The 27,509-nt window shown below is 39.0% G+C and overlaps 1 long non-coding RNA gene and 1 other non-coding gene across 17 annotated transcripts in view; both read right to left on the reverse strand.

Moving 5' to 3' along the window:
* The window catches only part of LOC144311142 (uncharacterized), an 83,417-nt gene that overhangs the window by 45,271 nt on the left and 10,637 nt on the right, over window positions 1–27,509 (reverse strand). For 12 of the 16 annotated variants that reach the window (XR_013376749.1, XR_013376717.1, XR_013376713.1 and 9 more), the window contains exons 3-6: window positions 23,531–23,757; window positions 18,510–18,711; window positions 8,644–8,742; window positions 255–465 (exon numbers count right to left, since the gene is read on the reverse strand). This is a non-coding gene — a long non-coding RNA (uncharacterized LOC144311142). Of the gene's footprint in view, window positions 1–254; window positions 466–8,643; window positions 8,743–18,509; window positions 18,712–23,359; window positions 23,758–27,509 lie in introns of all 16 variants that reach the window. The other 4 variants (XR_013376726.1, XR_013376746.1, XR_013376754.1 and 1 more) reach the window with 4 other exon arrangements.
* Window positions 15,683–15,789, reverse strand: LOC144289692 (U6 spliceosomal RNA). The gene has a single exon (XR_013357591.1). It is a non-coding gene; the product is annotated as a U6 spliceosomal RNA (small nuclear RNA).

Consider the following 27,509-nt stretch of genomic DNA (forward strand, 5'->3'; position numbering starts at 1 on the left):
CATGGTAGTGGGGTGTTAAAACCAAAAGCAAAATAGTCCAAAACAAAATGCTAGCACTTTGAAAGAATATGCCCCAATGGGAAAACTAAGAGCCAAATGACAAGCTGCTAAGATCACCCATATAGTGAGGTGGGTGCGTAATAGGGGCTTACCAAATAAATGATCTTATCAGATTTTTGATATCTTGGTTTTCTGAGTTATTATAATGGGTTGCCTATTACTGTGCTGAAGAAACAATCTTAGTTTTCACTTACTTGCATGAGAAACACGATTATTCACACATGGGGAGTATTTGAGAAGTAGATACATCAAAATATCCAGGACTGCCTAGGTGTACTTAAAAAGAAGGAATTGTGAGTTTCAGTAAGTTTTGGCGAGTCTGTTAGGTCCCACGGTTACAACACAGATCCCAAGTCTAGTGCTTTGGTAAATTCACACTCACATCATACTGTTAATATGCATGGGCTGAAAAACAAGACAGTCAAATAAAATATGAGTTAGCCTGATCATCAATAAACTTGAATTATTTTTAGATTAATTGCAGATGCACTCAACACTGCCTAGTGTTTAAATACATAGAATTGAAATGGTAGTAATAATACTGGCTATCCGGTTTGAAAGATTGCTATAGTTTCCAAAATTTTCTCCAAGAAATACTCTTATGTACACAATTTAAATAGAAGAAAACTATTACCTTAACTCCTTTTGGTAACTGTTGTAAATGGCACACTTAAAAATTTATTCCAGGTGGTTATAATCTGATGGCATAGAACACTACACTGTCTCACTGAGTATAGAGAGTATATTTTATGTCTCTGTGCCTTGAAATAGTAGCCTTCATTTACCTTTTTCCCATTTGCCCACTCTACTTTTGGAAGAGAAAGCTTTGGAAGAGAAAGCTTCTTGCATTGTGTCACATAAATCTTCGCCTTCCCCACCTTCTAGGCACCACTAGCAAAATTAAAACTCTTTCACTCTTTTATCTCCCCACGTAAACATCACTGAGAGCTCTGGCAAATCCTTTGCCTTCCCTAAAAGCAGTAGAAGGTTGTGTGTATATCTGCGGTTATTGTGCTTGGATATGGTGCCATACTGATGCTCTTTATCACATGAGGGGGTAAAGGGGGTCATACAGTGGGATGAGAGGATCGAGTATTTTCTACTGACTTTGCATAAATTATGGGAACAGGCCTGATTTTTTAACAGTATTCCTGGAGTTCCTTTCTTCCTTTTATTAAAATTGGTTCATATTGTTCAAACTGAACCACTCTACAACTTGGTGCCAGCCATGTTGGTTAGCCTTCATGAAGTTTATGGCCTAAACATAATGGTTCTTAAATTTAAGGCCTCAATATCTCTTTATAATCTTAAAAGTTATTGAAAACCCCAAAGTGCTTTTGTTTATGTGGGTTATATCTATTACTATTATATCTGTTAATATTAGATGGGAATACTAAGAAAAGAAAAAATGTTTGTTGATTGAGTCATTTAAAATAAAAGTCACAAATCTACTACATACAAATAGCATATCTTTATAAAAATAAGTATATTTTCTAAACAAAAAATTTTTGCAAATCTCTTTGGTGTCTAGATCAATAGAATAGAACAATAGAAGAGAACTGGATCTCATTTGCTCTGCATTCAATCTGTTGTGATACATTGCTTTGAATTAAAATATATACAGAAAATCTGCCCTCACACAAATATGTAGTTAGAAAAAGGGAAGGGTATTTTATTTTATTTATTTTTAAAAGATTGTATTTAGTTATTTATTTGATAGAGAAATCATGTGCAAGCAAGCATGTCGGGGGAGGAACAGAGGGAGAGGGGCAAGCAGACTCCCTGCTCACTGCTGGGATTGATCCCAGGACCTTGAGATCATGACTTAAGCCAAAGTCAAAAGTCAGATGCTTAACCGACTGAGCCACCAGGCAGCAAGGGATGGGTATTTTAATAGTGCTTTTAGATAGTCATGCATATTCTTCTCTGATATTGTATCAATCTTTAAGAAGTGGTAATTTCTTAAGAATAACAGTGTGAAATCTTCAACCTTATCAATGAACTTTCATACTCTTATTTTAAAATCTGTCCTGAAAAAAAATAAAATAAAAAAAATAAACCTGTCCTGTATTTTTACTGTATCTTTCATTTTGCAGAAATTCCACATATATCATTTGGAACATATTAATTAATGAAGTTATGTAAATCTTAGAATAATGACATTTCATTTTTTATTTATAAATATAAATATGTTAAAATTATATATAAATGTAATTTGAATATACTTTAAATGTTACATATAAATGTAATTTATATATCTTGCATTGATTAATATCATCACCCATCTTTTTTTAATAATAAATTTATTTTTTATTGGTGTTCATTTTGCCAACATACAGAATAGTGCTCAAGTCAAGTGCCCACCTCAGTGCCCACCTTCCAGTCACCCCCACCCCCCGCCCTCCTCCCCTTCGGCCACCCCTAGTTCGTTTCCCAGAGTTAGGAGTCTTCCAGGTTCTGTCTCCCTTTCTGATATTTCCCACTTATTTTTTCTCCTTTTCCCTTTATTCCCTATCACTATTATTTATATTTCCCAAATGAATGAGACCATATAATATTTGTCCTTCTCCGATTGACTTATTTCACTCAGCATAATACCCTCCAGTTCCATCCATGTTGAAGCAAATGGTGGGTATTTGTCGTTTCTAATGGCTGAGTAATATTCCATTGTATACACAAACCACATCTTCTTTATCCATTCATCTTTCGATGGACAACCAAGGATCCTTCCACAGTTTGGCTATTGTGGACATTGCTGCTAGAAACATCAGGTTGCAGGTGTCCCGGCATTTCATTGCATCTGTATCTTTGGGGTAAATCCCCAGCAATGCAATTGCTGGGTCGTAGGGCACGTCTATTTTTAACTCTTTGAGGAACCTCCACACAGTTTGCCAGAGTGGCTGTACCAGTTCACATTCCCACCAACAGTGGAAGAGGGCTCCCTTTTCTCCGCATCCTCTCCAACATTTGTGGTTTCCTACCTTGTTAATTTTCTCCATTCTCACTGGTGTGAGGTGGTATCTCATTGTGGTTTTGATTTGTATTTCCCTGATGGCAAGTGATGAGGAGCATTTTCTCATGTGCTTGTTGGCCATGTCTATGTCTTCCTCTGTGAGATTTCTGTTAATGTTTTTTGCCCATTTCATGATTGGATTGTTTGTTTCTTTGCTGTTGAGTTTAATAAGTTCTTTATAGATCTTGGAAACTAGCCCTTTATCTGACATGTCATTTGCAAATATCTTCTCCCATTCTGTAGGTTGTCTTTTAGTTTTGTTGACTGTATCCTTTGCTGTGCAAAAGCTTCTTATCTTGATGAAGTCCCAATAGTACATTTTTGCTTTTGTTTCTTTTGCCTTCGAGGATGTATCTTGCAAGAAGTTACTGTGGCCAAGTTCAAAAAGGGTGTTGCCTGTGTTCTCCTCTAGGATTTTGATGGAATCATGTCTCACATTTAGATCTTTCATCCATTTTGAGTTTATCTTTGTGTATGGTGAAAGAGAGTGGTCTAGTTTCATTCTTCTGCATGTGGATGTCCAATTTTCCCAGCACCATTTATTGAAGAGACTGTCTTTCTTCCAATGGATAGTCTTTCCTCCTTTATCGAATATTAATTGACCATAAAGTTAAGGGTCCGCTTCTGGATTCTCTATTCTGTTCCATTGATCTATGTGTTTCTTACTGTGCCAGTACCACACTGTCTTGATGACCACAGCTTTGTAGTACAACCTGAAATCTGGCATTGTGATGCCCCCAGATATGGTTTTCTTTTTCAAAATTCCCTGGCTATTCGGGGTCTTTTCTGATTCCACAGAAATCTTAAAATAATTTGTTCTAACTCTCTAAAAAAGTCCATGGTATTTTGATAGGGATTGCATTAAACGTGTAAAATGCCCAGAGTAACATTGCCATTTTCACAATATTCATTCTTCCAATCCATGAGCATGGAATATTTTTCCATCTATTTGTGTCTTCCTCAGTTTCTTTCAGAAGTGTTCTGTAGTTTTTAGGGTATAGATCCTTTACCTCTTTGGTTAGGTTTATTCCTAGGTATCTTATGCTTTTGGGTGCAATTGTAAATGGGATTGATTCCTTAATTTCTCTTTCTTCAGTCCCATTGTTAGTGTATAGAAATGCCACTGATTTCTGGGCATTGATTTTGTATCCTGCCATGCTACCAAATTGCTGTATGAGTTCTAGCAATCTTGGGGTGGAGGCTTTTGGGTTTTCTATGTAGAGTATCATGTCATCAGCGAAGAGGGAGAGTTTGACTTCTTCTGTGCCAATTTGAATGCCTTTTATGTCTTTTTGTTGTCTGATTGCTGAGGCTAGGACTTCTAGTACCATGTTGAATAGCAGTGGTGAGAGTGGACATCCCTGTCTTGTTCCTGATCTTAGGGGAAAGGCTCCCAGTGCTTCCCCATTGAGAATGATATTTGCTGTGGGCTTTTCTTAGATGGCTTTTAAGATGTTGAGGAATGTTTCCTCCATCCCCACACTCTGAAGAGTTTTGATCAGGAATGGATGCTGTATTTTGTCAAGTGCTTTCTCTGCATCTTTTGAGAGGATCATATGGTTCTTGGTTTTTTTCTCTTGCTGATATGATGAATCACATGGATTGTTTTATGAGTATTGAACCAGCCTTGCGTCCTGGGAATAAATCCTACTTGGTCATGGTGAATAATCTTCTTAATGTATTTTGGATCCTATTGGCTAGTACCTTGTTGAGAATTTTTGCATCCACGTTCATCAGGGATATTGGTCTAGAATTCTCCTTTTTGGTGGGGTCTTTGTCTGGTTTTGGAATTAAGGTGATGCTGGCCTCACAGAACGAGTTTGGAAGTACTCCATCTCTTTCTGTCTTTCCAAACAGCTTTAGTAGAGTAGGTATGGTTTCTTATGTAAACGTTTGATAGAATTCCCCTGGGAAGCCATCTGGCCCTGGACTTTTGTGTCTTGGGAGGTTTTTGATGACTGCTTCAATTTCCTCCCTGGCTATTGGCCTGTTCAGGTTTTCTATTTCTTCCAGTTCCAGTTTTGGTAGTTTGTGGTTTTCCAGAAATGCGTCCATTTCTCCTAGATTGCCTAATTCATTGGCGTATAGCTGCTCATGATATGTTTTTTTTTTTTTTCATGATATGTTTTTAAAATCATTTGTATTTCCTTGGTGTTGGTAGTGATCTCTCCTTTCTCATTCATGATTTTATTAATTTGAGTCTTCTCTCCTTTCTTTTTAATAAGGCTGGCTAATGGTTTGTCTATCTTGTTAATTCTTTTAAAGAACCAACTCCTGGTTTTGTTGATCTCTTCTACAGTTCGTCTGGTCTCGATTTCGTTGAGTTCTGCTCGAATCTTTATTAACTCTCTTCTGCTGGGTGTAAGATCCATTTGTGTTTTTTCTCTAGCTCCTTTAGGTGTAAGGTTAGCTTTTGTATTTGAGCTCTTTCCAGTTTTTGGATGGATGCTAGTATTGCGATGTATTTCCCCCTCAGGACTGCTTTTGCTGCATCCCAAAGATTTTTTTTTTAATTTATGATAGTCACAGAGAGAGAGAGAGAGAGAGAGGCAGAGACACAGGCAGAGGGAGAAGCAGGCTCCATGCACCGGGAGCCCGAAGTGGGATCCAACCCCGGGTCTCCAGGATCGCGCCCTGGCCAAAGGCAGGCGCCAAACCACTGCGCCACCCAGAGATCCCCTGCATCCCAAAGATTTTGAATGGTTGTATCTTCATTTTCATTAGTTTCCATGAATCTTTTTAATTCTTCCTTAATTTCCTGGCTGACCCTTTCATCTTTTAGCAGGATGGTCCTTAACCTCCACGTGTTTGAAGTCCTTCCAAACTTCTTGTTGTCATTTAGTTTTAATTTCAAGGCATTATGGTTTGAGAATATGCAGGGGATGATCCCAATCTTTTGGTATCCGTTCAGACCTGATTTGTGACCCAGTATGTGATCTATACTGGAGAAAGTTCCATGTGCACTTGAGAAGAATGTGTATTCAGTTGCGTTTGGATGTAAAGTTCTGTAGGTATCTGTGAAATCCATCTGGTCCAGTGTATCATTTAAAGCTCTCGTTTCTTTGGAGATGTTGTGCTTAGAAGACCTATCGAGTGTAGAAAGCGCTAGATTGAAGTCACCATGTATAAGTGTATTATTATCTAAGTATGTCTTAACTTTGGTTATTAATTGGTTGATATATTTGGCAGCTCCCACATTCGGGGCATATATATTGAGAATTGTTAAGTCCTCTTGTTGGATAGATCCTTTAAGTATGAGATAGTGTCCCTCTTCATCTCTCACTAGAGTCTTCGGGGTAAATTTTAGTTTATCTGATATAAGGATGGCTACCCCTGCTTTCTTTTGAGGACCATTTGGATGGTAAATGGTTCTCCAACCTTTTATTTTCACCTGTAGGTGTCCTTATGTCTAAAATGAGTCTCTTGTAGACAGCAAATAGATGGGTCCTGCTTTTTTATCCAGTCTGACACCCTGCACCTTTTGATGGGGTCATAAAGCACATTCACATTCAGAGTTACTATGGAAAGATAAGAGTTTAGTGTCTTCATGATACCTATTCATCCCTGTTTTTGTAGATTGTTTCCTTGGACTTCCTCTTTCTTTTACAGAGTCCCCCTTGATATTTCTTGCAGAGCTGGTTTGGTGGTTACATATTCTTTCAGTTCCTGCCTGTCTTGGAAGCTCTTTATCTCTCCTTCTATTCTGAATGAGAGCCTTGCTGGATAAAGTATTCTTGGTTGCATGTTCTTCTCATTTAGGACCCTTAATATATCCTGCCAGCCCTTTCTGGCCTGCCAGGTCTCTGTGGAGAGGCCTGCTGTTAATCGGATATTTCTCCCCATATAAGTTAGGGATTTCTTGTCTCTTGCTGCTCTAAGGATCTTCTCTTTATCTTTGGAATTTGCAAGCTTCACTATTAAATGTCGAGGTGTTGAGTGGTTTATATTGATTTTAGGGGGGATCTCTCTATTTCCTGGATCTGAATGCCTGTTTCCCTTCCCAGATTAGGAAAGTTTTCAGCTATGATTTGTTCAAATACATATTCTGGACGTCTGTCCCTTTCGACGCCCTCAGGAACCCCTATTAAACGTAATTTTTCTTCCTCAGGCTGTCACTTATTTCCCTTAATCTATCTTCATGGTCTTTTAATTGTTTGTCTCTTTTTTCCTCAGTTTCCCTCTTTGCCATCAACTTGTCTTCTATGTCACTTACTCGTTCTTCCACCTCGTTAACCCTTGTCGTTAGGACTTCTAGTTTGGATTGCATCTCATTCAATTGGTTTTTAATTTCTGCCTGATTAGATCTAAATTCTGCTGTCATGAAGTCTCTTGATTGCTTCATGCTTTTTTCTAGAGCCACCAGTAACTTTATAATAGTGCTTCTGAATTGGCTTTCTGAGATTTAATTGTAATCTAAATTTTGTAACTCTGGGGAGAGAGGACTGTTTCTGATTCTTTCTTTTGAGGTGAGGTTTTCCTTCTAGTCGTTTTGCTCAGTGCAGAGTGGCCAAAACCAAGTTTTAATGGGGAAAGGAGAAAAAGAGAGAAGATAAAGAAGGAAAGAAGAAAAAGAAAAAGAAAGATAAAGGAAGAAAAAAGAAAAAAAAGAGAAAAAAAAAACAGGGTGGGGGGAAGCAAACAGGAATCAAAAAACAACAACAACAAAAAAAAAAAACAAAAACAAAACAAAAAAAAACAACAAGGTGGAGTATCCTCTGATTCTGTATACTGTAAGTCCCTCGACTTCCCCTGGAACTTTCCAGTGCTGCTTGGTCACTAATTTGTTTTTCCCCTGTCCGTCTAGCTGGTCTTCTGGGGGAGGAGGCTGTTGTGCTGATTTCCTGGTGTTAGCACTTGGGGGAGCTGCTCAGCCCCCTGCCTGGTGCACGGCTCAGTGAAAGATGTTTAAGCTGTTTATCTGGTGAGGCCACTGTGAGGCTCAGTGGGGGTTGTTTACCCTGTGAGGCCCCAGAAGGAGCAACCCCAGTGGCGGAGGCCAGGTGTCCAGCCCTGGATTCAGCCCCCGCAGTTACTTCGGAGCTTTCCGTTTGCAGGGCCTGGTTGCTCCGGGGGCGGCGCCGCTGATCTGCTCAGCTGGGGCAGGACCGTCCTCGCTGTCCTGGGCCCTCCTGGCCTCTGCCTGTCCCGGGGGAGGCCGGATCCTGGGCTGTGTCCCGGCGCCCGGTGCTCCGGGGCCTGCGCTGTTGGATTCAGTCTCCGGCCGTGCAGCCCCCTCCGCGGAGCCGCTGCCCGAGCCCCTCCGAGCTGCTCCCAGGTCCAGCCGTGCAAGCTCCCTAAAGGAGCTCGGCCGCGGGGTGTGGCGCTCTCCCCCGGGTGCAGGTCCCCTGTTAGTGTCCCAGGGAGCCCGAGGGCATCCCCGCCCTCCTGGGTCCTGCTCCAGCTCCCTGCGAGCCCCTTTCCGCCCGGGAAGGTCGGTGCAGCTCCTGCGTCTCCGGGACGGGGCTCTCCTGTCCTGGGGACACTCGCCCCGGCCTCAGCCCGGCTCCTCGCGGGGCCCCTCCCCCTTGGAGGCCTTTGGTTTCTTTCTTTCTTTTTCCCTGTCTTCCTACCTGATAGAAGCGCGAACTCTTCTCACTGTAGCATTCCAGCTGTTCTCTCTTTAAATCTCAGGCCGAATTCGTAGATTTTTAGGATGATTTGAAGGTTACCTAGGTAATTTGGTGGGGACAGGTGACTTGGGGACCCTACTCTTCCGCCACCTTGCCCCACCCCCCTCCATCATCACCCATCTCATTAGAAGTCTTAATTTGTTGGGAAGTGTCAAATTCAAAATGAAAAATTTAAATTTACCAAAATCCCGATCTTCACTTTCACTCTGATTTTGCCATTGGTATCAAAAACTCTCAGTTGTTTTCCCTGGAGTAATAGAATCACTTCATTTTTGAGAAAATGTCTGATAAATACCCAAGTGTAAATTGTCTGTAGCCTGTCATTTTTTTTAATGAAAATCATGTTCCTTGACTCTGACACAAAAAGATCACAAACGTTTTTCCTGATGACAGCAAACGTATTTTAGCAAGGAGTGCTTTATATGTATTTCCCATATTTCCCATTTCATCATATATAATATTAAAAAGATACGTACTTAAAGGTTTAGGTTTACTAACATTAATTCTTTTTACTGAATATTTACAAAAATATTAAGCAAAACTAGATTTTTTTAAAGATTTTATTTATTTATTCATGAGAGACATACAGAGAGAGGCAGAGCCTTAGGCAGAGGGAGAAGCAGACTCCATGCAGGGAGCCCACTGTGGGACTCGATCCTGGGACTCCAGAATCATGCCCTGGGTGAAAAGCAGACACTATATGCTGAGCCACCTAGGTGTCCCTAGATTTTTTTTTTTTTTAATCACAAGAGCATAGCAGTGAGGATAGAATCACTACTAGTGTAGTTTGAGTCTACAGCCTTTGAGTCATGCTAAAGTATAATAACCTTTAACCTGGTATTTCTTGGACTATGAGTGTGTTCACACAGTGTAAGAAGCAGATACTATCAATATTATAAAGCAAATAATTTTTACTTTGCAGACCCCTGAAAGGATGTCCAGAAACTTAGAGTCTGGACATTTTAAGGACTGATGCCTAAAGGTATTTTAAAAAAACTTTTATTTATTTTTTATTTGAAAGAGTGTGCATGAGCCAGGAGAAGGACAGAGGAAGACGGAGAGAGGATCTCCAGCAGACTCCCCACTGAGCACACAACTGGAAGCTGGGCTTGATCACACTACCCTGAGATCATGACCTCTGTTGAAACCAAGAGTCAGCAGCTTAATTACCTGCTCCACCCAGGTGCCCCTTAAAGGTATCTTTTGGTGTGAATTTGCATTTTTATCCTTTGCATTTGAGTTCCATAGCAGCTTTTCAGAGGAGGTTTCTCTCATCTTTGCTGCCAGCTATTTTTCTAGATGCCAAGACAACGTTGATTACTATTGCCATGTTACTTGAAATCAGTGCTGCACATTTGCATGGTTGATGAAAAACTTCAAAAAGTCATGGAAGTAGAGGTTATGTTTAAGGCTGTAGGAATTCAATGGGAAGATATATGTGAAGTACTTACTGCAGGCAGGGCCTGACACATTAAGACGCTAAAGTGTCTTTCATGCAGTGGCTTTCAGGAAGCATTTGTTGAACTAAAGAGTCTATTTGCTGCTCCATTAGCCTCTCTTCTGTCCACTTCTATCCAACTGCAAGTACTGAGATCCACTACCTTTAGGCCAGGTGACCAGACCACTCTTTCTTTCATTAAATCTATATCCAGTGTGTCTGAAGAGAGATGCTTGCTCAGTATTCGACTCATTTTTTAAATTGTAGTTCTATCCTATTCTTTATGTCCCCACCTATACTCTAGGTATACCCCTATCTTAAATCTCAGCCAGCTTTGCTAGGACCCTGATGCCTCTACATACCTTTTTAATACCCACTGCTATTACTCCTCCATATCTATCAGATATCCAGGACAAGAATGCTGTCCTAACCTGTTCCTGTGTAGTGCCTGCTGACATCTCCACTGTCCTACTTACCCACTAGGTCAGCATTGATATCTGCCTGAATGCTGCTTGTTTGGATACAGATTTGTTCTGTATTTGTTCTGTCCTCCCTACCCATTCTGTGGCCAGCTATAGAAGATAGATTGGTTTCTGTGAGCCTAACCTAACTACCGCCCAATTTATTCACTTCCCCACTGGTCTCTTCACATTAGTTAGGAACCTACAAGACATCTTATTATTTTATGTCCACTACCATCATCTTCATCATCATCATTTTTGTCAATGTTCCAAGCAGTTCTAAGAAAAGCCCTCAGTGAATCTGAGCTAGTTTTTCTTTTGGACCCTAAATGACCTGATGAATCTTAAAACTCTAATAAACTCTTAGTATTACTGCTCAGTAGGTGTTAATCCCATTTTTTGTACTTGCTTTTCTGTTATATCACAGATATTTGGAAAGATCATTGTGACTTGAGCATAAATAAACAAGGGCAAGACTAGTCAGTGAGATGAGTTATGAGGCTCTTCAAGAAATCTAAGTTAGAGATCCTTAGTGGCCAAGACTAGGGAAGGCAATGGTGTTGTACACAGATGGAAAAACTAGCAAATACTTGAGGTAAAATCAGGAGGTCTTAACTAATATGTGGGTTAAAACAGAGGAGACATTTTTCTTTCTGGTTTGGACTCCTGGTGGACTTCAGTTCCACTGAAGATAGAAGTACAGAGAATCACGGCTTCTGGGGGAAGATATGGGAACAGGGTCAAGGTATCTGTAGAGTATCCAGGCATAGTAAGATAATTGGTAGTATTTACTTTGTGCTCTAGGTATTGGACTATACTGGAAATATATTGAAGTTGTCAGCATATAGATTATAACTGAAACATGTAGAAGGATAGTATTGTCAAGAGAGACAATTTAATAGAAAAGTTGAAGGAGCCTAGAACTGAGCATGGAAGTACCCAGAATTTAATAGACATTCAGCAACAGTAGGGCCACAAAGATACTGAGGTAGCATGGTCAACCCTCTTTCAATAAATATTATTGGTAAATCACTAAGCATTCAATCTTTATCAAACCTTATAAAAGACTCTAAGAGGGGAAAAAAAAACCTGAAAATTAAAATGAGGTAAACAGAATTTATAAGATTTTTGTGACCCACACTGATGCATATTCTGAAGCCATTTCAGTATTTCTAGGTTTTAAATCAGAAAAAGAATATCTCATTTAGAATTGATATTAAACAGAGTAAGCCTAAAGAGAAGGCTATAAGAGTTAACAGTACAGAGTCCAAAAGGTAGAATAATAATGAGCCTGAAGAGATGCTGAGTTATTTTACACTCTTTGGAAGGAGACAGATAAAACTAGTTAGTGAGTTGTCCAAGAGAGTTGGTTTCCTCTGGCACAATCTGGGATCCCTCTTACCTGTAGAAGGTAGTGGAGGTAGAATGGGTACAATGGTTTAAAGAGGTAGGGCTGAGAAGACTGGGAACCCTTAGCCATAGTAATTGCAACATCTTAGTAGAGCTCCCTTCAATTATTAGCCTCAACACTTCTTGACTCATGCTCAGTACTGGGACTATTGAGGGAGAGACTTTTTGTTTGCTCACCTTCATCTACCACTTCCTAAACTCAAACAGACTACTGATATTACCCATCTTTGTAGACAGATCATTAGGCCATACCAGTGAAAGCAAAAATAAAATCTCACACTATTATAATAAGGATAACATAATGGAAATGGCTTGGCTGTAATGATGATGTCATAATAATCATAGTTCTCATTTGAGTGTTTCTAGGTGCCAGGCCCTGGGGCAAGTACTTTACGTGCATTCTCTCATTAAATCCTTGTAATCCTACACATAATCTTCACTTCTAAAGAAAAACAGCCCCAAACTCACATATTCAAATACATTTATTTCTAATGTTGATTGTCCTTATATGTATATGTCAAGGTAGTCTTGAATTTGTCTAGGCTTTAATTTGTTGGTTGCATCTTTCTGCAGTTGCCAACTTATATGTCAAAGCCTGAAACTTTAGTTTGTAGTTGATGGTTAGAGATACCTTTCCTTTTACTTTAGTTTAGGAAAATAGTACTCCTCTAAACCTATTTGAACCCAACCCCAAATTTTATTTCTTTAAAAGCTTTGCACTATGGCATTAAAGAATTCTGAGCCCAGCTATTTTGAAGACATTTGTGATTCTATAAAGAAAAATCACTAAGGAATCACCAAATCAATAATCTTGTAATGGCAGTTTCTGGTTACATTTCTTTAATACATAGAGAATTATTAGCTCTTTGGCGGGGGAAAAAATCCCATTGCTCCTTTGCTTTATTGCATAAGCTTGTCAAACTCAGAGAAGTACATTTAAAAATGATTATTACTATTGGTAAACAACATGGTTCCTATTTACAACTTTTTCTTTTAAGGAGCTGTAATCTTTATGGCTTTGTTTTGGATTACTTTGAAAATTAAAAAAAAATAACAAAATAACAAAATAACAGTGTTACATAACCAAAGTTAACAAGAGTGAATGTGACTTGGCTACATTAAATCTTGAGATCCATCTCTGTTTCCACAAGTTTCTCCCTTTACATCCAGTGTGTACTCCTTTTCTCACAGGCTAGTCCTCATGATTTATCTGGGATTTTACCCAACCAACCTTCTTCAGATGTCTGAGAGGAAGGGGCAGGATAAAATTGTTATCTTCTACAAGGAGAGTACTATAGTCCCCCAAGACCAGAATTGATGGATATATACAATAAACAAAATGACATCGGCAGGACTGGTTTCTTTTTTATCTCCTCTTTTCTAACTATGGCATGTGAGGTTTTTTTTTGTTGTTGTTGGCTGTTTTTCACCATGTACCCCACAAAAACTGGTACCCTCACTCTTGCTTATTCTCCTGAGCAATATTCTCCATAATCACAGCTTCAAAGACCATACACTGATGACCTCCAAATTTCCAAACATTTCTCCTCTTCAGGTCACATATCCAGGCTGCCTATTGGACATCCCTCTGGATGATCTTGATATAACTAAAATCCAACATGTGTCTTTTGTTGAATACTGGGCATGCATAGGATAGAACTCCACAAAACTAGGCAGAAAATAACCGCATGACTGGGGGGCTCTGAACTGAACAATTCTTAGAACTCATGAGTAATTCATGATTAGGGCAAAGGATTGTCCATTTTCTCTGAAGTAGGTGTAGCAAGTTGATCTAATTAGGCCATCAAGAGTCATGTGCTACCTATCCACAGAGCATCAGTTCTAAAGGCGGAATATTGTGCTGTAAACACTTGAAAATGATATGTCCCCACTGTATTTGTATTTCTCTCAGCCACTCAATCTGATCCTTCCTCTCTCATTTGAATATAATTGAGGAAAACCAAAGATGATGAGCTGAGTTTCATGGTTAACTCTTAACTTCCTTAAAGGATCTAAGCAAAGTGCAGGTGGATGCAGTTTTGTGTATACTTAAATCTACATGACACATCTCTCCAGCATCTCTAATCCTCACCAATGCTGAGAGCCAAGTGCAGGGTCATCCAGCTGGTGAGAATAAACAGCCATTCAGGGCTTTTGGCTTGTGAGTCACAGAGAGGTGCTTGGAGTATAAAGAAAGGCAAACACATGGCAGCTCTCTAAAGCCTGTTTCTGGAAACCTAGCAGGAGGGAACACCCATTGTTCAGAGCTTATAAAGTATTGAGACTGCAGTGGGAAATGTATGCTTAGAGAAGACCAAACTTTTGATGGATCAGAAATTGAAATGCTTGTAATTAAACTGGAATTAAACAAGTGGTGATAGAGATTTTTTGAGTCAAAGGATATAGAGGCAGGAGAGCAAGAAAGCAGGACTCAAGATCAAGGAGTTGTCAAGTTCAGTTGGATCAGGAATTCTCATAAGAAAGCAAAACAAAACACTAGAGAAAACCCGATTTCCCCTGGAATAGACCAGACCATGAGAAAAAAAAATATTGCTGAAGTCCCTTTGCATGAAGTGAATCTATAACTGTATTCCTACATGGCAGTGGCCTTCTTAATAATCCAATGTAGTACATACAATCACCAAATTCTAGTCTGTCAAGGAACCTCATAGTGACATCTTTCTATGGAAGCTTGTTCATGCCTTAAGCCATTTTAGATTCTGCACATCTATGAAAGAGCTCAGAAAATTACCTAAATCCAGCACTACATTCACATGGGAGTAAAAGGTTTCCTTCCCTTGTCCTGCACTTCAAGCCCTGCCTATCAGGAACACAGAATAAAAGAATTTTGTAAGGAAACATGGGTGTCCTTACTATGAATCCAGTCGATAGCACCAGCACAGCACAACCTGTTACCATAGACACTGACACTGGAACTAACACTGTTTAGGCTCCAGGGTAATGTTCATGCTTATCTTGTGCCCTGTGTCCTAGAAAAGGTGATTATATCTGGGTCTCTGTTGCTGTTGGAGAAAGAAACTACTCTGGAGTGAAGACAGACTTTGGACAGCAGAAACCCTTAAGTACGAGAAAATGTATTGAGTGATTTATCAAGTCCCTCCTTGCAGATAATATGAATGCATATTCATTCTTGCATAACCCAGTGTGCTTTCCCACTAGTACTGAGTATCCATCGTTCCTGCTAGTCTTTGTGTTCTGATCCATGGTTCCACAGATACTCCCAGACAAGTGCGGTTGCATATGGTGGCCATGGAACATTTTGCAATATCTTTTAGTTTCCAGAATATTTATTATATTACTGTAAAATTTATATACCTATTACATCAGTCAAAGGAGTATCATTGGGCCAACAGCAGAACACTGAGATGTGTACAATAAAAATTAATATGCATGTCTTTGATAATTTGCTGACTTCCAATCATATGAAAACCATATATTTGTACATATTTCCCATTTTGTACAATTTAACAGTGACATATGTCAAAGTAAGAGAATAAGACATATTTTTTACAGTGTGTTAGCTTGATTTATAAGTTAAATATTGAGATATGGTATGCTGCCCTCCAATTTTATTTTTTTTTCTCATTTTATAGATATGTAATAGTTTACCATTGGTACAATAGGATTTTTTAATATGCAGAAAATGTGAAAAAAAATGGAACACTTCACGAATTTGTGTGTCACCCTTGTGCAGGGGCCATGCTAATCTTCTCTGTATCTTTCTAATTTTGGCATATGTGCCTCCGAAGCAAGCACTCCAATTTGAGTCCTGCAACCATTACTCCTGGACTTTGGCCACACTTCCCAAGTGACCAGAGTTAGATGACCTGGCTTACTAGGAGTGACATTTCAACAAGGAAAAGAAGTTATGTCACCTTAGCCTGAAAATATCTTCCTATTTACTCAGAAAATATTGTTATATGCTTTTGGTTCTAGGATGCAGTTTCTTTTCTAACAAGGATTTTCTTTTCCTGAAAAAAAATCAGTCATTTTTATTCTGCCTCTTATGAAGTCTTGTCACTGAAATTTCCATGCCATGAGTTGCAATACAGAACATGTGCAGAATAAATTCTGGTCTTGTGCAAAGATTTAGGGAAATCCTCACTTTTCAAAGGTCACTGCTTGGTGTCTGTGACACTTTATAATAACTTCCCCTCTCATTTAGTATTGTTTATTGCATTTTGTGTGGGGATAATAACATGGGATGTCAGATTATTGTTTGCCAGTCTACACAGCATACACAAACATATCTATGTTTATAATGAATTTACCTCTGTAAATAAACTATGATAAAGAGAGGGAAAAAATGTAACAAAATGTTAATATTTTAATAACACTGGGGGCTGATGTAGTGGCCAGGAAAAAATTTTCTATCATAGTATGAGTAAAAGCCTTCCATTAGGGCAAGTTGCCTAGAATAGAGAGAAGATAGTGGGTCATCCTCAAGAGCAAATGACAAAGATGGGATCCCATCCTGAAGAAGAGTCCCACAGCTAGGATGGATGGTCTATGACTCTTACTACTCTTTATTTTCAATGCATTTCCATTAACAAGGGACCTGAGCTTTTAGGTTCCAGAATGGGAGCCTCTATCCCCTCTTTCACATAGAGGCTCAAAACTATCTGGACCTGTCCTGCTGCTTGATTTTGTTCTTTGTTATTTTTTAACTAGTATTAGGATAAAGATTTAGACCTTTCTTCTGAAGTGAAGGAATCTTGAGTAGGTCTTTGAAACCAAGGTCAATAAGCCTTGCCCTTGAAACCATAATACCACTGCTAAAGATTATTTGTTCCAGATGTGCTTTGGAAACATAGGATAAACCACTTGGAAGATGATAAACTTTAAGAGAGAATATAATTTATGGCTTTAAAAATATATATGGTTTTTCCTAAATGTGTTGTGTGAAGCACATTATGTCAGTAAACTAAATGAAGCCTGGTTTCTCATGAACTTAGTAGCATTAGATTTATTCATAACATCCAAGGTTTTTTAAAAGTGGTTTAAAATTAATTATATTTTGAGGGATCCCGGGTGGCGCAGCGGTTTGGCGCCTGCCTTTGGCCCAGGGCGCGATCTTGGAGACCCAGGATCGAATCCCACATCGGGCTCCCGGTGCATGGAGCCTGCTTCTCCCTCTGCCTGTGTCTCTGCCTCTCTCTCTCTCTCTGTGACTATCATAAATAAATAAATAAATAAATAAAAATTTTAAAAAAAATTATATTTTGAGAAACATTTGGCAGTACACATCATTGGGAGATAATTATAGACACCCTCCATTAAATGTCTTATAAACCAGACTGATTTCCAATGTCATTGTTTGTATAAAAGAATGCCATCTGTTCTCCTTCATTATTACTTTCTTTTTTTATAAATTTATTTTTTATTGGTGTTCAATTTGCCAACATATAGAATAACACCCAGTGCTCATCCCATCAAGTGCCCCCCTCAGTGCCCATCACCCAGTCACCCCCACCCCCGCCCACCTCCCCTTCCACCACCCCTAGTTCGTTTCCCAGAGTTAGGAGTCTCTCATGTTCTGTCTCCTTTTCTGATATTACTTTCTTATTTCTTTTGTTTATTGCATAAAGCCTGTCGAATTGAAAACTCCATTGTAGAATTATCCAAGTGAAAATGATCTTTACATAAGACATTTGTTACTGTTGTTTTTTTATTATAAAGTTAGAATCATACATAAAAATGAAAAACAGTATTTATTTACATTATTTCCTCCCCTTCCAGTTTCAACCTAAGCCTCTATTTTCTTCATGCCTTGTGCCCTTTTTTCTTAAATTATGGTATACAGTCTTTTATTTTCTGATTTTCAAATATACTTGTCTCTCTTGGGCTTATCTGTCCCAAGCTTTTTTGTATTTCTATTTATTTTACTTTTTTCAACTTGGCTTGGTTCTCACATTCAGAACTCTTCTACAAGGGTCCCCTGCTTTCTAGTGTCTTTATGTTAATGGCAGTCTACATAATTGCTTTGTAATTTTGATTATTGGGCCCTCTGCCAATTCCATCCCTTCCATTCCTTGCCTCTTCACTCCTACAGTGTGATTTTTTTTTTTTTAGAGATTTTATTCATTTATTCATTCATGAGAGACATAGAAAGAGAGAGAGAGGCAGAGACACAGGCAGAGGGAGAAGCAGGCTCTTCACAGGGAGCCTGATGTGGGATTCGGTCCCAGGACCCTAGGATCACACCCTGAGCTGAAGGCGGCACTAAACCGCTGAGCCACGCAGGCTGCCCCCAATCAATGTGTTTTAACTCATAACTTAAATGTGGCTATCAAAGTTAATTAATCTGCTTGATGATTTGACTACCCATTTGGTTCTTTTCCCCATTATCTATCCAAAACCACACCAGATTTGACCATTTAGGGGCCCCCAGCCAAAGAAAACTACCAAAGTATTTCCGTATTTGCCTAACTTAAAAATCTTAATAGCCTATAAAAAAAATTCTGGATTGATCTCACCAATCTTCAAATTTTGTCTCTTCTCTCCAAAACATTATCTTCACTTAGAAAATCATATTCTTCTCAGACCATTTCCTTCCATAACTCCATTTGGCTTCTGGAAATGAATCATGTGGACCTTTCATTTTTCTTTAATGCTCTCACATATTGTTCCAGTAAACAAATCCCTGCTAAATTTTAATTGAGGCTCTCCTCCTTCATCCTGGGAATGGAATCAGAAGAAACTGCCCTCAGCTGCATTTTTATTTGGAAGACTTATTCTTTTCTTAAAGTGAGGCCTTATCAGGCCTCACTTATTTCTCCCCACTTCTCCTTTCAAATAAATTTTCCATGTGTCAAGGCTGCAGCCTAGACCAATATCACCATTCATCTATGGTTTCTGAAACTCCAGCTACTACCAGTGAAGAGTCCCAAGTGCCACAGATGCCATAACTTATCTAAGTTATACTGTCCCCTAGATGTTGGTGTATATGTGTCTTATCTCTCTGGTTAGAATGTAAGTCTCTTTAGAATAAGAACTGAATGTTTCGATGAATGTCAAACCAAATGCCATATATAGTGGGTGATAAAGTCCATTTAGAAAGTTGTGACCCACACTTAAAAATAAATCAAATATAAACAAAGAGAGGATATTCCATTAAATTGCTCATATTATGAATAAGAATTAGCCAATATTTGGAAACAATCTAAATTGTCAGTCAATAGATGAATGAATAAAGAAAATGTAGGGATAAAGAAAAAAGATATATAGAAATGGAATAATAGGGATCCCTGGGTGGCGCAGCGGTTTGGCGCCTGCCTTTGGCCCAGGGCGCGATCCTGGAGACCCGGGATCGAATCCCACATCAGGCTCCCGGTGCATGGAGCCTGTTCCTCCCTCTGCCTGTGTCTCTGCCGCGCTCTCTCTCTCTCTGTGACTATCATAAATAAATTAAAAAAAAAAAATTAAAAAAAAAAAAAAGAAATGGAATAATATTTAGCTACAAAGAAGAAGGAAATCTTCACATTAGTGACAACGTGGACAAACCTTGAGGCATTATGCTAAGTGAACTAAGTCAGACAGAGAAAGACAAATACTCTCTGATCTCATTTATATGAGGTATCTAAAAAAACAAACAAAAAACAGAACTCAGAAATATAGAGCACAGATTGGTAATTGCTAGAGGTGGGGGTTTGGGATGGAAGAAATAGATAAAGAGGGATAAAAGGCATAAAATAAATAAGTTATAAAAAAAAAGTCATAAGGAATGTAATGCAAAGCACAGCAACTCTAATTAATAATACTGTATTGCGTATTTGAAAGTTGCAAAGAGAGTAGCTCTTAAAAGTTCTCACTGCAAGAAAAGTTTTCTAAATATATGACAACTGACGATGATGGATGTTATGGGCTTTTTGTGTTGATCATTTTACAATATATACAAATACAAATCGTTATGTTGTATATCTGAAGCTCATGTTGTATGTCAATTATAACTCAGTTCATAAAGACAAAATTTAGAAATGGAAAAATAAAGGAGTAAGAATTATTTTGGGAAACATCTTAACGTGTGTCCACTGAGTCATGACCAGAATTTTGAGAAGCTGCACTACAGTGTAAGGACACAACAGATACCTGGTATTTGATCATTTAAGTTGTTAAAAAGAAGAGTTGAGGAAAGATTTGGAAGAAGCTTGTCTATAAAATTTTGAGGGTCTTTTTATGGCTCTTGCTCTTTGGCCCTTCAGGCTGTGGGCTCTACACAGTCTCAGGTTGCTTCATCAGCCTGATTCAGGACCTCCTTTCCTTGTTCAGAACAACTGAATGAGCCACAAAATCCCTAAGGGAATTCATATGCTGATGTAAGCCTCATGGTGGACACAATGCATAAACCCTACTGTGGGTTGTCTATCTCCCAAATGGGAAGTTAATTATTATTGACACAAGTGGCTAATTTCCATACCCTTCAGTTTAGTTTAGCAAATATTCATGGAGTGCCTCCATGCACTGGAGGCAGGGACTGAAGATATAGAGTTAAATCAGACATGGGTTACACTCTAGAAGAGTTTATGATTTAATATAGGAGCTGACAAATTGCAGCCCACAGGCCAAATCTGTTCCACAGTCTGTTAGTGTAAATAAAGCTTAATTGGAACTCAGCCAGGCTCATTTGTTTGAAATGTATTGTCTATGGCTGCTTTTGAGCAGCCACATAGAACTGAGTTGTTGCAACAGCAACCAGATGGCCCACAGAGCTTCAATATTTACTGAAAAAATCTGTGAAAAGGTTTGCTAATCAATATAACATTAAAATTTAAGGTAATACTTTTTTTCCTATGGTATCTCCATATACAAAAATGACAGATGTATCAAAAGCAATGTAATATTTTCCTTATTTTTTATGACTAAACAACATAGATTACTGGTCTGATGGGGCAGCCTTAAAAGTATCCAAGAAGTGACTCCTTTTGAAAAGCTGGTGAGAGAAAAACATGATCCTAAAGAAATGACATTCATGTTTTTCTCTCTTACACATACATAACCACCCTGCCCAGAACTTGGGATGTCTGCATATAGTGCCAATATTATCACAAAAATTACAGAACTAACTCAGCTGATTATTAGGTCAGAGATCACCAAGGGCCTGCCCATTAGCTGAGGATAGGTCATCATTATCATGTGCTTGGCCCTAAAGTTATTGAGCAATATTAATTTGAGAAATTAACTTAATTTTGCATTAAAATATGGGCCTCCCAATTCTTTTGAAAAATCACATTTGGCAGCACTAGGTCTCCATTCCTGCATGACCAAAGCTCGCTGGGGCTGAAAAGCAGCTTCTGTCTTTGAACACAACATACACACTCCAGATTACCCCAGTTTCTACTGCTCCCAGATAGTTCCCTGACTCAAGATTAATTGTCAATTGCCATTTACAACAAACTTACATTGCTATTTTTTTTTCAATAAAGACATTTCTCTGAAATTATTCTTTTTTAAAAGTAGTACAACAAGATTAACCAAAAGATTTATGTTTTTGTTTTAAAGATTTCATTTATTTATCCATGAGAGACACACAAAGAGAGGCCGAGACATAGGCAGAGAGAGAAGCAGGCTCCCTGCAGGGAGTCAGATTCAGGACTCAATCCCAGGACCCCCAGATCATGCCCTGAGCTGAAGGTGTGATGCTCAACCACTGAGCCACCCAGGTGCCACAGAAAATTACATGTTAAAAACAAAACTTTATTATGTACGTAATATGCAAACAAAGGATATGTTACCTGCAGTCATTTTACTGACTTATGTTCTTTCTTGGCCCCTGTGGAAATGATGATTAATGTCTTACACCCATAAGAAAAGTTGAGCTCAAATGTAGCTTAGAGCAGTGATCTCCAAAGAGACCCTACAAAGTATTTAAGATAAGCTATTGAAGTTTGGAGAGAAAATATTAGAATTTACATATTTGGTCTCCTTTTTAATTTGTATTCATGCTTTATATATTTTGTATATATGCTTCATATATTTTGTAAGTTTATAACATAGTTATAAAGCAATACATATAGCTATACACACACACATATGCACACATCCACATATAACTAGAAGGATATTCAAATTTATTTTAGCAATTAAGGCATGTGATCAAATTAGCTTGTAGACTTTAGTCTTGGGAACCTGGAGGGACCTGAGAGTCATCACATCCAAATATTCATTTTACAAATAAAGAATCTGAAGCCATGACATGTTAGCAGTCACCACACTGCTTGCTTTCCTAACAAGGCCTACATGAAAAATGAGACCAATGTGGTGATAAAGAATTCCCCTGAAACAGCAGAGTGATTTATAGGAAATGATCAGACTTCCTCCTCCAGCACAGCACACATTTCAACCACTGGTACTTCTAATAGTTTCTCCTTTTTTGTGAAAAATGGCATCTGATCAATTTCCCCACCTCCTGTAGAGGCCGCCCCTGTAGCTGCGTTCTCATTGGCCAGCTCCCCTTGGCCCTCATCTGCCTTCCTTTCCTGTGGAAATAAAATATAAGGGCAGGAGAAAGGACATATTTGGTAATGTTACACTCCTCAGCTTCCTGCTCGGGGCTGTTTCAGCTGCAAAATGTCAAGGGAAAAAATATCCCTCCAACTTGGAATGAATTCCAGACAGACCCTGATGCCTGCAAATTTGTCAGAGAGAGCCAAGTCCAGAAAAGCAGAACATGAAGAAGGTCCATTATTCAACTTCAAGAGACACTCACATAATCAGACACTCTGGTATTTATGATTTTCCCCATTTCAGATGGTCTGTAGTTCACAACATTCCCCTCCCTTTACCGCTGATTCTGAGCTTCCTTTCAAATTAAACCTCAACAGTTATAAAAAGACTCTCACATTACTTATAAGCCGCAAGCAGTACTGGGAGACACTGTTCCTACTGGGCTGTTTGGGGCTGGAGAAGGACAGCTCTTTTTGATTATTAGTCTGGGAAGAGCAGTCCAGGAAGGCAGACTCACTTCACCTTGACCACACCACTGTCCTCATCTTGCTACCACATCTATGCCAAGACCTCTTGCCACTCACAGCATTTGATACAATGATCTTTACTAAAAAGCAGTTATTTTATTCCATTGGCTTGCTTTTTCATTTTGGCTTTTATTTTTATGGGGCAAGGGGGCATGGAATAACCAGAAAGTTGATCCTGATACTCTCAGCTTGTGAATATACCAGCAAGACTGTCTGGAAGGTTGAGTTTTGGGGGATCTTAGTCTTTTCCTGGCATTCAGCACATTCTCTTTCTCTTTTTAAAACCATTGCCACATGCTGGCAAAAAGGTAAGGAAACAGAATTTGTAATCCAAACCTCATTAAATTGCTACATACACATTTTCCCTTCTGCTTCCTGTTCTTCATTTCCAAATGCCATGGCATTTGTTTGCACTCGGTTACCCTAAGTCCTTCCTTGGGTTCTCCAAAAGGCACAAAGGCATCCAAATATCAGTTTTAGCAACCAGTGGAAGTGCCCACATGAGGAATGGGGTGTTCAGTGCTCACATGTGGTCTTGATGAATGAGGGTCTTCTTTCTCCTTTTCCTGACCCGTCCAGCATCCCAACACTGGTTTTGCTCCTCAACAGTCTAAGGTTTGTGCTACTTCCATGGTGATCAACTGCTAGGTCATAAACATTAGATTGTGTCATCATTGGATGAGTCAGCTGGGAGGAAGCTGGGCTGGAAATACAGTCGAAAGGCTCTGTTGACAGATGCCATCTTAATCACGGCCTGCGTGGGAAGAGGAAAACTGTCCTGGGCCCATCCCCGGCATTGATTCACAGACCTGGGTGGCTCTAGTAGAGGCTGGGAAAGGCCATCCCCAGGGAATATCACTTTGCCCTCCTCCAGGCTTCTCACAGGATAGACACACAACTCAAATGAGGGGGAAACTGAACAAGGAAGCTTTTGCTGGTTACTTTGTGTCAGCAAAGAAAAACAACTTTCACCTTCTTTTCAATACCGGGTGCTGTTCCCTCTTAAATAGCTTACATGGTTAGCATTGCCTACACTTCTTGATGCATTCACTTTTGGTATGATTGCTTTTCCACTTTATCAGCCTTGTCTATAAAATGGGCAATGTAAGAACTCACCTTTTAGAAGGCAGGAGGTGGGACTACACAATACCATTATGTTTGTTTCAGTCAAATTTTCCCAGCTCTTTTGGGGCACCTGGGTGGCTCAGTCGGTTGAGCATTCGACTCTTGATTTTGGCTCAGGTCATCATCTCACGGTCTTGAGATCCAGCCCTGCATCAGGTCTGCACTGAGTGTGGAGCCTGCTTAGGATTCTCCATCTCCCTCTACCCCCATCCCTGCTCGCACACACGCTCTCTCATTTTTTTTTTCCTATCTCTTTTAAGCACTGGTGACTATTAGAAATTTTGCCATATTTTAAAAACACAATTTCCTGAGTCCATATTTCATTCTAGAAGAATCAATTTAATATTTCCAAATTTGGGTTTTTAATGAGTGTGATGTCCAGAGCCACTGTGCATTTGGCAGACTGGTCAGTGAGAGAAACAATGTCCTTCCCTGTGTTCCCTATCAAGAACTGCTCAGTATTCCTGCTAACCTGTTAGGCTTTATCATCCAGTCATTTTAGACCTGCAAGAGAACATTCCATCAGAGGATCAGGTCCTATCATGGGCAATGTAAGACCTCAGAAACTGTAGTACAAACAAATTTACCATGGCTCAGATTAATAATAGATAGCACTTAAATGGTCAGCCCAATTGTGTTCCTTCCCTGCTAAGGATAGAATCCAGCCAGGCAACTCAGACCAGAAGTAAGGAAGCATTTCTGGCCTTAAGTTACAGAAGTTGTGATGTTTGAATATCTTTATGATTGGCCTGGAAGATCATATTTGAATGGCTAAAGTGCATTTCTGAATGGAGATGGGGGACAAATTTATGATTCCTAAGCTTTTATTCAAGATCCAAGAGTCTCGAAGTTTTTGAAAAGTGACTCCATGCATTTCTCATTGCTATTAAGATTGTTATTCATGGTCAGGCTACTTTTATATAACAAAGACAAATTCTGCTGGTTGGAAGATAAGTGAGGAGTTATTTATTATATCTCTCTTGTTTCACTGAAGAGAAAACCCAAGGACAGGAAGGTCATTGTCAGAAAGCCAGCAGCAGAGCTGAGCCTACAATGCAGACCCCCTTGGCTCCCTGTGCTGTGTACTTTACTACACCATGGGCTTACTTATAATATGAATCTATTTAAGATGTAGCTCCAGTCTGCAGGAATTTTGTTTATTTCATGAGCAGCACTGAGACAGAAATATGAGAATCTCTGGGAATTGGCATGGATAAATATTACAATTTAGAAGAATAGCTTAGGCAAAGTACAAAAGAGGAAATGCTATTTAGATGAGTTCATTACTACTCACTAAAAAAATTAAGCTCAAGGTCCAACATTTTCCTTTACTTTGCCCAACATCAGAGGCTTTACACGGCAACTTCCCAAACAAATATGTTTCATACATTTTGTCTTTTCAAAGGAACTTGTTTTAATATCTAATCTTGTGTTTATTAACTTCTTTTAGAAAAAGTTCTATTTCATCTCTACAAATGCAAAATTGAACCTAATTTTACCTCTCTCTTCTTTTATAGTTCCTTAAATGGATAATGCTGGTTTTATAAGATATCAGCCAGCTTTAATTTCTTTTTTTTTTTTTTTAAGATTTTATTTATTTATTAATGAGACACAGAGAGAGAAGCAGAGACGCAGGCAGAGAGAAGCAGGCTCCATGCTGGGAGCCAGACGTGGGACTCGATCCCGGGTCTCCAGGATCACACCCTGGGCTGAAGGGGGCGCTAAACCACTGAGCCACCGGGGCCGCCCAGCTTTAATTTCTAAGATATAAATTCCTCCCTCCTTCCTTCCTTCCTTCCTTCCTTCCTTCCTTCCTTCCTTCCTTCCTTCCTTCCTTCCTTCCTTCCTTCTTCCTTCCTTCCTCCCTCCCTCCCTTCCTTCCTTATCTTGGAGGTTAATCTACCCATTTCACATAGGAATCCAGTTGAATTGTTCCTTCGGTTTTCTATATGGAAGCTACATTTGAAGGGTGTCCTCAGTTCTACTATTGATCAGAAGTCATGCCTCACAGATTCATTTACTTATGAATGACTTTAGGAGCTAACACTTTTAATGACACAAGAAGTCTAATTATATTAGATGATAAAATTCTCCCCTAAAACTGATATTAATATTATAATATCTGTTTTCTTTCCTGTTTTGGTCTTTTTAGATTCTTTGTTGAGTGTCTAACAAAATCATAATTTTAGTAAACTCCCCATGAAGGCCAAGTAGGCACATCCCTAGCTGGTTTGATTTAGGGGGTTCCAAAAGCCATTTTAACACCAAATATTTTTTCTGTCAATCAGTTGGAAATTAAAGTTCCAGCTAATGGATTGCATTGTTCAGATTAAGACATCATCTCTAAAACACTCTGTCGGTTGGCATCTGGCAGTATCAAAGTATTATTAACCCATTAGTCCCTATGAGTACATTGTTGTTTTTTTTTTTTTTTTAAGCTTTTATTTATTTATTCATGAGAGACACAGGAAGAGAGAGAGGCAGAAACACAGGCAGAGGGAGAAACAGACTCCATGCAGGGAGCCCAATGTGGGACTCAATCCCGGGTCTCCAGGATCAGGCCCTGGGCTGAAGACAGCACTAAACTGCTGAGCCACCCGGGCTTCCCCTGAGTACATTAGTTTTATATATGAATCCCAGCATGGGACAACAGAGGGTTATATTTTGATAGTAAGCATACATGGTCTAGATTGACTATGCTGGGTAAGGAAGCCCAGGTTGGACAATAGCAGGGGAAGATTAAGGTAAAAATAAGAGAAAGACTAAATAACAATTTTCTCTTCACTTGTTGTGGGATGCTGTATTTACATTACTCATATTTCAAGCATCCTTAATATGTCTATTGACTTCTTTGTCAAAGGTCTTCATTAGTGTTAATTGATTTGAATCTTCAGATTGAGTCTTAAGTGTGTATCATTAAATGAAGGCTGCTAGATCATTAAATGAGAGTCCTAATAGAATAATATAAGTGCATTAGATTAGGTGAAAAATTTTAAAAGCAAAAAAGGCTTGTAGTCAAATTTTATGATGATTTATATATGTCAGAGGAAGCAAGCAAGGCATAGAATATAAAAGAAAATGGAATTTACATAATTTTTTAAGTTAAGGAAAAATGAATTGGAATGAGAAGACTGGAAATTCTAGTACAAACTAACCATACATTTTAATTCCAGAGATAACCTATCAGCTCAGCCTAGTGAGGAGATCACTGTGGCCTTGCTTTCATTGCTGTTCTTTTCTGATAAAGCAACAAAATGCATTTTAGTACATGAGCACTTTGTGTGTGTGTGTGTGTTGACATTGATTTAGGAAGACACAGATAAACTATGAGTTACAGATTATATTCCTAATGTTCACTTGATAAGAAATGATCATTGGCAG

Source organism: Canis aureus, chromosome 1 (assembly GCF_053574225.1).
Source record: "Canis aureus isolate CA01 chromosome 1, VMU_Caureus_v.1.0, whole genome shotgun sequence".
NCBI classification, from domain to species: Eukaryota; Metazoa; Chordata; class Mammalia; order Carnivora; family Canidae; genus Canis; species Canis aureus.